The sequence below is a fragment of the Leuciscus leuciscus genome (genome assembly GCF_965113295.1).
Source record: "Leuciscus leuciscus genome assembly, chromosome: 24".
Classification (NCBI taxonomy): Eukaryota; Metazoa; Chordata; class Actinopteri; order Cypriniformes; family Leuciscidae; genus Leuciscus; species Leuciscus leuciscus.
This window is the reverse complement of record NC_138723.1, coordinates 29,878,861-29,888,481: the sequence shown is the minus strand read 5'-3', so window position 1 is coordinate 29,888,481 and position 9,621 is coordinate 29,878,861. Positions and strand designations below refer to the sequence as shown.

The following is a 9,621-nucleotide window of genomic DNA, read 5'->3' as shown; positions in this document are numbered from 1 at the left end:
TGTGAAAATGTTTTGTTTTAACATTTAACAAGTTTTGTTTGAACAAGTTTTGTTCTAAAATAAGCCCAATTGTCATGTTCATATACGAACAATCTTCCCATATAATGCATAAAACACATCTCAGCAGTTTCAAAAGAAGGTGTAGAAGGAGAGAGACAGAGAAAGAGTATTTCCTGAAGAGGTAAAGAGGTATTTCCCGGGGCATTTTGTCATATCGCTGACTGGGAGTTGTCCACGGTTCACACTATTGTTTTCTTGTTCCCAGCCAAACCTGACAAGGAGGGTCATAAAGTGAGTTCCTGGCCCGATATTTAGCACTGAAACCAACAAAGACTGAGCTCCCAGCCACTCGATGCAAAGGTCTACTGAGATAGCACTCTAAATTTCAAATATATGCAATGAAATTTACATAAAAATCTCCACATGCAGGACAGAGAGCTACAAATTTGACTATTAATTCGACCTTGAAGGCCTCGGGAGGCGTCTGAGGTGACAGGCCACAGGGAAGTGTGATCTAGTGTCCTTGTTTGCCATCTGGAAACGAAAAAAGGCTTATGAAACCTCCTAGACATACAGCCACGCTTGTATCTTGACTGTAGGTTAACACAGCAGCCCCTGAATGTCTCCGCCAAATGGCCTGATCGTTATTTTGATCATCAACTTTCACCGGAAACCATTAGATGCTCTCCGCGTTAATAGCACCTCCAGCAATTAGCACCTTATCTCCTTCCATCAAGCGCCGCAATGTCATTAGCAAAGGTTAGTTTGATAAAATCCACAGAAAAGTTAAACCCACAGAATGATTCAACCCGTCCCCACGCTGGCTTTTAGAGTTAATAAAGCTGTTTTACTGAGGCAAACAACAGTGTTTACAGATTTACTGCTGGATGAAGTGCGTCTCACAAAGAGGAGAACGTGATGGCTAAACACGCTACTTGAAATGAGTAAACATCATTAGAGATTCGTCACGGCACACAAATGTTACGTTTAATAATGGAATCGTCACGGGAAACTCGTTACTTGTGAAACAAGGTTTCGGCATTAGCAAACAACATAAATCGTTGTAAACAAAATAAACAAATGCATTCGTCATGTTCAAGTACAAACGTCTTATGTGATGTTCATTACATAGCCAGAAGACTTGGAAAGCCTGATTCTGGAAACAAAAATCCCACAAAGCATCTACTCATCGTGCGTTTGACTTGATTTTCCACATGCAGAAACAATTCTTTCTTGACTTAGTATTTGATCAACCTGCTAAACGTTAAGAAACGCATACAAACTAAACTAAACATACAAAATGACTTTATTTGCAAGATGATAATTGGATACATGATAATTGGATACATATACACACACACACACACACACACACACACACACACACACACACACACACACACACACACACACACACACACACACACATATATATATATATGTATGTATGTATGTATAAATATGTATGTATGTATGTATAAATATATATATGTATGTATGTATGTATGTATAAATGTATGTATGTATATTTATATAAATACAGTTTAAGTTGAAAAGGAGTGGAAGTGGAAAGATATATCTGCTTCTCTATCAAATTCAACCAATTCTTTCTGTTAAATTAAGCCCATTCTTTCAGGAGAAATGTTCTTATTAAATCTGGAGGGGGGAAATGAACAGAATGGTCGTCATGCCCTATTTCACAAAGTCTATTCTACTCTCTTAAGTTAGTCAATCAGAGAAACAGACTGCAATTTTCCCAAAAGGGATACAATTGTAGCAATAAATTGGCGCATGAGTTCATAATGTTTCTCCTCTGAGGAGAACATTCAATTAATCTGACCTTCAGCTGTATATCTGAGTGTTTAAGGCTGCAGGGAGTGTGGTTTTGCTCTGTTCGTTTGGACCTGTGAGTCAGCATGTTTGGCTGAATGAACAGCGCCACCTACTGAAACTCACCTCAACGGCTTGCAGAAACACTGCCTGTGCCAAGCAAAACATGGACCTAAATGACCAACGCCTGTTTCAGTTTCAACCTGCAAGAGTCTGTTTTCAAATAAACTCCTGCTGCCAGAATTCCTCTAATTCACGTGGGGGACATTATCCCCATATGGGAGTTTCCATACAGCTTCTGTTCTTCTCAAAATGATTAGTTGACTAGATGCCAAGTATTGAAATTGGTCATGCATTTTTTGAATGTGTGAAATGATTTCTTAGAAATCATGTGTGCTGTTGAGGAAAGTTGTGCTGTTACTTTACTGCGATCAGACGAGGATCAGGTAAATCCCACAGACGCGCAGTGAACGAGGGACCGAGCCGTTTCTAGAAGATCACAGAGACTTAATGGTGGACTCTTTTCACCTGAGAAAGTAAGAAACCACCAGAACGGCTTGCAGAATTTTTGACATGTGACATGTGACATGTCATTCAGTGACATGTGGAAGCTTGTTTCCGCCACTGAATAGAAAATAAAAAAAGTTAATTGCGACATTTTATCTCGCAAATCGGACTTTTTTTCCTAGAGTTGCGTGATATAAAGTCGCAATTGTGAGATATAAACTCGCAGTTCTGAGAGGAAAAAAGGTCAGTCTTTTTTCCCTTCAGAATTGGACTTTATAACTCGCAATTGTGAGTTTATTTCTCACAATTCTGAGAAATTAAATCGGAACTGTGAGATATAAACTCGCAATTGCGATAAAAAAAGTCAGAATTGCAAGACAAAAAGTCCGAATTGTGAGAAAAGAGTCCGAATTGTGAGAAAAGAGTCAGAATTGTGAGAGAAAAAAGTCAGAATTAAGTCAGAGAGAAATAAAGTGACTGATTACCCCGAACTAACTTTTAGTTAGTCACAGTTGTTGAGACACAGTCTTAACATAATGTAGCACTTGTGATGAACTCAGGAGATGTTGTGTTAATTGATGAAGCGTTGATTCTGGTGGGGTCTCTGTGCTTCAGGAACATAGCCATGACTGTCATAAATCCTGGAAGAAGTGTGATCGCACTCACATCCAGTTTCCTCAAGTACAGAAGATCCTGACACTTCTGTTGGGTGTAGCCCACGGCCTTGATCCTGCGTCGCTTCAGAAAGCTGTGGGCCGAGGCTTTACGGTGCAGCTTTAGAGGATACGGATATATGAAGCATCCTTCCTTCAAACCTCTGATGATAAACACAAGGAAACGGACGTGGGAGGAACAGGGAAACTCACGGCCATCTGCGTTAGTACGCTGGCTTCCAGGAACTCCCGTGGTGGAAATGACACTAACACGTGTAAGAACGCTCACCACATGAATAATATTCAAAATGTGTTTTGTATTGGTATGAAGTATGAATGGTGTATGGAATTACTTTTGTGCCAATAATAATGAACGTAACTTTTCAAGAAACGAATGAAAATGTAAATTGAAACTGAATGAAATATCTTTGAAACTGAAAAAGCTAATTTTTTAAAATTAGTTTTTAATACACTGCATGTTTTGCGAACTGTTTTCTCATCTTTCTTTCGCTGATCTGAACTTACAAATGCGCTTCCAGAGTTTTCATTTATGCTTCTGAAGTTTTCGTTTACGCTCTCTGCCAATTTAATAAATGAAAACTCTGGAAGCGCATTTCACAATTCGATACTGGTGCACATTTTAGAGTGGCCTTTTATTGTGGCCAGCCTAAGGCACACCTGTGCAATAATCATGCTGTCTAATCAGCATCTTGATATGCCACACCTGTGAGGTGGATGGATTATCTCGGCAAAGGAGAAGTGCTCACTAACACAGATTTAGACAGATTTGAGAACAATATTTGAGAGAAATAGGCCTTTTGTGTACATAGAAAAAGTCTTAGATGTTTGAGTTCAGCTCATGAAAAATAGGGGGCAAAAACAAAAGTGTCACGTTTATAATTTTGTTCAGTGTATATCAGACTTAGCTGGCAAAAATCAGCTGACAATTTTTTTATTTTATTTTTTGCACCAGGGGTATATGTCACTTAAAAATGACAATTCTGTCATCATTTACTCACTATCATGTTGTAGAGCTGCACGATTCTGGATAAATTGAGAATTATGATTTTTTTTTCTTCCAAATAGAGATCACGATTCTCCCACGATTCTGAAATGACAACTAAACAACATGTCATTTAATAGAGTTTTGATGAAATGTTAATTGCTGCAGTCTATTTAAAATGTTTAATTCATCCGAATGAATTATATATGTGACCCCTAGGGGGCACAATTTGGATATAAAAAAATAAATAAAAAAACACGCTCCCCTTTTAGATAATTAGGCAGGTTGTGTCCAATGAAGGAACAGAAATGGGACTGATGTACTCAATTATAAATGTATTAAACACTCACAAATATAATGATTGGCAATCAGAGCAGACAAATATTCCCTATAGGTAACAGTAAACACTTCTACAATAAATAGGTCACAGTGAATAAAGGCCTCATAGTAAATGAATTACAAGGTATAAAGTCTAACAATATCAAAACTACAGTGCATAAAATCGAATAAATAGGTACTGTTCACAAAACACTGCAGAAACACTTCAAACCAATTCGGCCGAGCAAACATACACTAACACAGCATTTCACAGCATTTCACACTTCACTAGTGAACATTTCATCACCAAATAGACGCTGTTCCTAAAGGAGATATTGCTCATTGCCCATAGGCCGAATGTTGGAAGTTATGACTGCCAAACAGAAAATAAACAAGAAAATAAAGCAAACAACATTTAAATGAACAGGCTCCATCTTAAGCCCAACTAGGTCCTGGTCATCCAGAGGGTAGCCGCTCCCAAGGCGCACGCACACCCACAGACACACACAAAGAAATACAGAATAAAACAGAATGATTAAGCTCAGGAAAAACAGTGGCTAGTAACCGACGTAGACAATCCTCGTTTTTCTTTGAATCAAAGCCGTATGCCCCGTAGCAATACAATTAAGTGGTGTGGATGACTAATAACTGTGCACACTCTCATCAGTGTTGTTTATTACTGCAACTCTTATAGGATCACTACTCATTATTATGAAAGCAAGTTTCTGTAAGCTCGTCACTGCTGGTACCATTGACTGGACACCATAACCGCAGACGCCAGACCGAGGTTGCTGCAAAACCTGTGTAAGAGGACTACTCGCTATTATGAAAGCAAGTTTCTGTAGGCTCGTGACTGCCGGTACCATTTACTGGACACCATAAACGCAGGCGCTGGTACCATTGACTGGACACCATAAGCGCAGACGCCCAACCGAGGTTCTTCCCTTCGCACAGCCGATACACCAAGAGACTCACTCTTCACTCACGCCGCCCCATTTTCCTGTTCATCTCAACACCTTTAAAGGGGATGCGTCGCTTACGCCACCTGATCCAAATAATCAGCCGGCCTTAAAGGTACACTTCCCAACTCAACCACCTGACCCGCTACATATATAAAAAAATAAAAAAAACATTTGAGTGAATGATTCAATGACTCACTCATAAAGTCTACACTTGTTTCATTACAGGTTGAATAAGCGTTTTTTATTTATTTATTATTATAAATCTCTTGAATGAACGAACAATTTAATGACAAATACATTTTTAACAGTCACTTGTCTCCAACTACTGGTGTAACGATGTAATTGATACAATTGTTACTTAAAACGCCAAGATCAGCGGCAGCACCAACACAGAATTGAATATTTCCGTGTGATTTTGTCAAAGGTTTAAAGGTGAACTAAGTAGCTTTTCTTACCTTAACCGAACAGCTTCGGAGTCATTGGAATAGTTACAGTATATGACTTTTTTCGGGTTGAATGGTGGTCGTCTCGCACCCCCCAAGCGCCTGTGAGCCGAAAAACCACCCTTGCAACTTTGAGCCGCCGGCCGCAGCGTCAGGAAGTATCGTGTGATATCAGGTTTCGCGATGTAACGAATTGCTTTATGGCAAAAAAATCTGCTAAAATTCTGTCATTATTGCGCTCCATCACGCTATTCGAACTCGAATGAAGAAGACGTTTTAAAGAATGTCCCATCTGCTTTTATGTCATTGATCTACTAGCCTCTGGTATCTGAGAGTCGCCAACGAGTTTTTCGACAGTGTTGTCAAATATCTATTCCGAAGCTGTAGGGCTGACAATTACGGCTCTATAGAGAAACCTGCGAGCAAAAAGCGTAGAGAAAAAGAAACTGCATAGCCCTGCTTTAATAGACACAGGCAAATCGTTTTCCTGTAGCTCAAACAGTAGAGTGTTGGCGCTTGCAACACCAAGGTCATGGGTTCGATTCCCAGGTAAAGCAAGAACTGAGAATGTAAATGTGTACCTTGAAATGCAATGTAAGTCGCTTTGGGTAAAAGCGTCTGCCAAATGTAAACGTAAATGTTTTCATTTAGGAATGAGATCACGTGGGAGTTTGAATAGAGATCACGATCTGCTCTATCATGTCATTCCTTTCATTCTTTCCTTGAACAAAAGCAGATGTTAGGTAGAATGACAGTGTTAGTTGACATTCACTTTCATTGCATCTTTATGCTATGCAGTGAAGCTGAATGACTGAGGCTGTCATCCGGCCTAACATCTGCTTTTGTGTTTAAGGGAAGAAAATAAGTTGTACAGGTTTCAAACACGGACGTCAGAAATTATATTTCTTAAGTGAATCTATTACACTAGTCTCATCATAACATGTGCAGTGTTTAGGTTTTATGATTGTACACTACTGTAAGATTTTTAAATTTTTTTATGAATACTTCTAGTTAGCAAGGACGCATTAAATTTACCAAAAGTGACAGTAAAACATTTATAATGTTGTAAAAGATTTCTATTTCAAATATTTTTTTTATTTTTTATTTTTTATCAAAGAATGGAAAAAGCATATCAGAAAGATTTCTGAAGGATCATGTGACACTTTTTTCATATATAAATAAATTATTAAAATTATATAAACGCAATAAAAACAGTAATGCTATCTTACTTTCAGAGTAAATTTTGAATTCATGTTGACTTTAGAGATCATTAGAAACCCAACCATAATCACAATCAGCGCATATGTACTGTATATAAACATGTACTGTACTGTATATATATCCCTACTGTATAAAAACACTCTTAAAAAGGACCTTTTCAAAGTCTTGATGTTGTTTTCAGGCTCTACTAGAACAGGTTTTCCTGCTTGAATGTTGATTATTTTCCTCATATTCTCCATTGTTGCAGCTCCTCTCTTCCCAGTCTGTCAGTAACGCTCTGTTTAGTTCCTGTCTCTATGAAGCCCCTCCTTCTGAAAAGCACACTGTGCTCTGATTGGTCGGCTGGATTAGTGTGTTGTGATTGGTCGAGCGCTTTGAGTGTGTTTGGGAAATGTCCCGCCCCTTACCATAACCACCAGTTTAACACACTACTAACTAACTCAACCAGGCCCCGCCCCTTTATTCTGCATATTAATTATTTAAATGAGGAACATTGTGACATGTTCGTTCCCAGAAGAAAACTCAAGACTACAATGGAGGCGTTTCAGGGAGTTCAGAAACGTTTTAATGTTCAAACAGCAACATTAAACACACTAAAGAAAGATGAACATGTGGGAAAGAGCATAATAGGACCCTATTTCACCTCTATTTCAAAAGGCGCAGCTGAATGAACATCCCTGACCAGATCCAGTACAGCTCCAGTAAAAGCTGGCACTAATGAACAGTTACACACATCAGCTGATGAACGTTCAGTGACAGTAGAAAAGCATGCGGACTCCATCACAGGAAGTCCAGTGACACGCGATTGTGCTGCTGATTACTGGCTGCTGTTTGACTAATGATAGGACCAAAACCAAGGCTACAATTAGCATCTTGCCCTTTGAAGAAGCCTATGGGTGCAGCGGTTTGATCAAGCCGCTGTTGTTGTTGGCTATCTTTAGGGCCGGGTTTGTTTTTGGAGCATATGAAGATATGAGAAAGACTTAAAATAGTACGTCCAGCTGATTTGGGCTTTTGATTTCCCGTCAGCCAAGATCTGTAGGCAATGCTTGAACCGCAATCAGAAAATTGAATCTCGCTTCAGGAAGTGAAAGATAAGCAAAGAGATGAAGTTAAAAGGAAGAAAAACTGATGGTTTTGAAGCCAAAGTGACATTTAAACCTTAAATGTGGAGCGTCTTGACAACTGTGCCTTCTCAGTACAGTTAAACCTTCAGTTAAAAATCAAGTAACACAAACCTCTACTTGTGAAAGGACTTCCAAACGGTGAACAGTTTGTGGCTGTGGGCGCTCACATGTCGAGTGACATCATGAGCCACTGATGGTACACTCTCAGAAAAAAAGTGCATGTTAGTAGCTTAGAGTAGCAATACTATGAATCCTTTAGGTTATAAATAAGGTACAAAGATGTCCTTGACAGGCTGTTGTAACCCTAAAGTACCACTAAAATGTACAATTCTCACACATTGTTTCTGAGAGTGTAAACGCTAACAGATCAGTCGAATGCGAAGGACACAGACAGTGACTAAACCGACACCAAAAGGACACAAATAGACGCTCTTGTCATTATCCTCCTGTTGTGAAAGCGAGGCGGTGGCTTTCTGACCGTCACCATGAACTCATTAACTCAGAGGGGTGGTTGATTATGTTTCCACTTTTCTAACTTTAGTTAGTGTGTAATGTTGCTGTTTGAGCATAAACAACATCTGCAAAGTTACAACGCTCAAAGTTCAAAGCAAAGGGAGAGATTTGCTTTTAAAGAAATTGGAAGTCCTTTTTAAGGTCTACAAAAAACGGCTGGTAGAGACTACACCACATTCCTCCTGGATTAGTGACATCACCAACCCTAGAATTTACATAAACCCCGCCCCCGGAACACGCTTTATAGATTATCATGACAGAATATGCTAATCAATGACTAGAAGATAACTACACATAAGCTGCATAAATTCACCAACTAACCATTCAGAAATGTCCTGTTGCTTCTACATGTTGTCACTTCTTCTTGAGTCTCTCCATCATTGTCTGAATCCAGTTTGAACATAAAAGGCTAAAAGTTTTAAAAATGTTCAGTGCATGTCTGTGTGAGTGCAAGCCGTTGAAGCTCCGCCCCCTGTGCCGGGAGCAGCAGCTCATTTGCATTTAAAGGGACACACACAAAAACGGCACGTTTTTACTCACCCACAAAAAATGACAACTTTAAAATGCTATATAAAAATATCTGTGGGGTATTTTGAGCTAAAACTTCACATACACACTCTGGGGTCATCAAATACTTATTTTACATCTTGTGAAAAGGGCATTATACCACCCCTTTAACTCAATGCAAACTATTTCAGTGAAATGTCTAAAACAGAAATCTGCAGAGCTACTAATATAATGGCGTGTATATGGCGGATTGCTATACAGACACTTTATTTGTATTGTGAGTATACAGAAAAAAAATAGAAACTGAACAGGATCGATTGATGTATTACACGAAAATGAAAGATCAAAATTAACAGAGCATTTTGTGTTTATTTTTCATTGCTAAAAAAAAAAACGAGCAAAACGCGTGGGCGCGTTTTTGGTCCCCAGAGGGTTAAAGTGCTTAGGATAACAAGATTTATCAAATTGGTAATGCTGCAAAAAGTAGCATATATCACCGCATTTGGAGCGTCACCCGAAAATGTGAAAAAATGGTGC

The 9,621-nt window shown here is 38.9% G+C and overlaps 1 long non-coding RNA gene across 1 annotated transcript in view; it reads right to left on the bottom strand.

Annotated features, from left to right (window-relative positions):
• Window positions 1-9,249, bottom strand: part of LOC309489824 — a 186,151-nt gene extending 176,902 nt beyond the window's left edge. The window contains exon 1 of the long non-coding RNA XR_014202522.1: window positions 9,132-9,249. This is a non-coding gene — a long non-coding RNA (uncharacterized lncRNA). The remainder of the gene's footprint in view (window positions 1-9,131) is intronic.
• Between the last annotated feature and the right edge of the window lie 372 nt (window positions 9,250-9,621).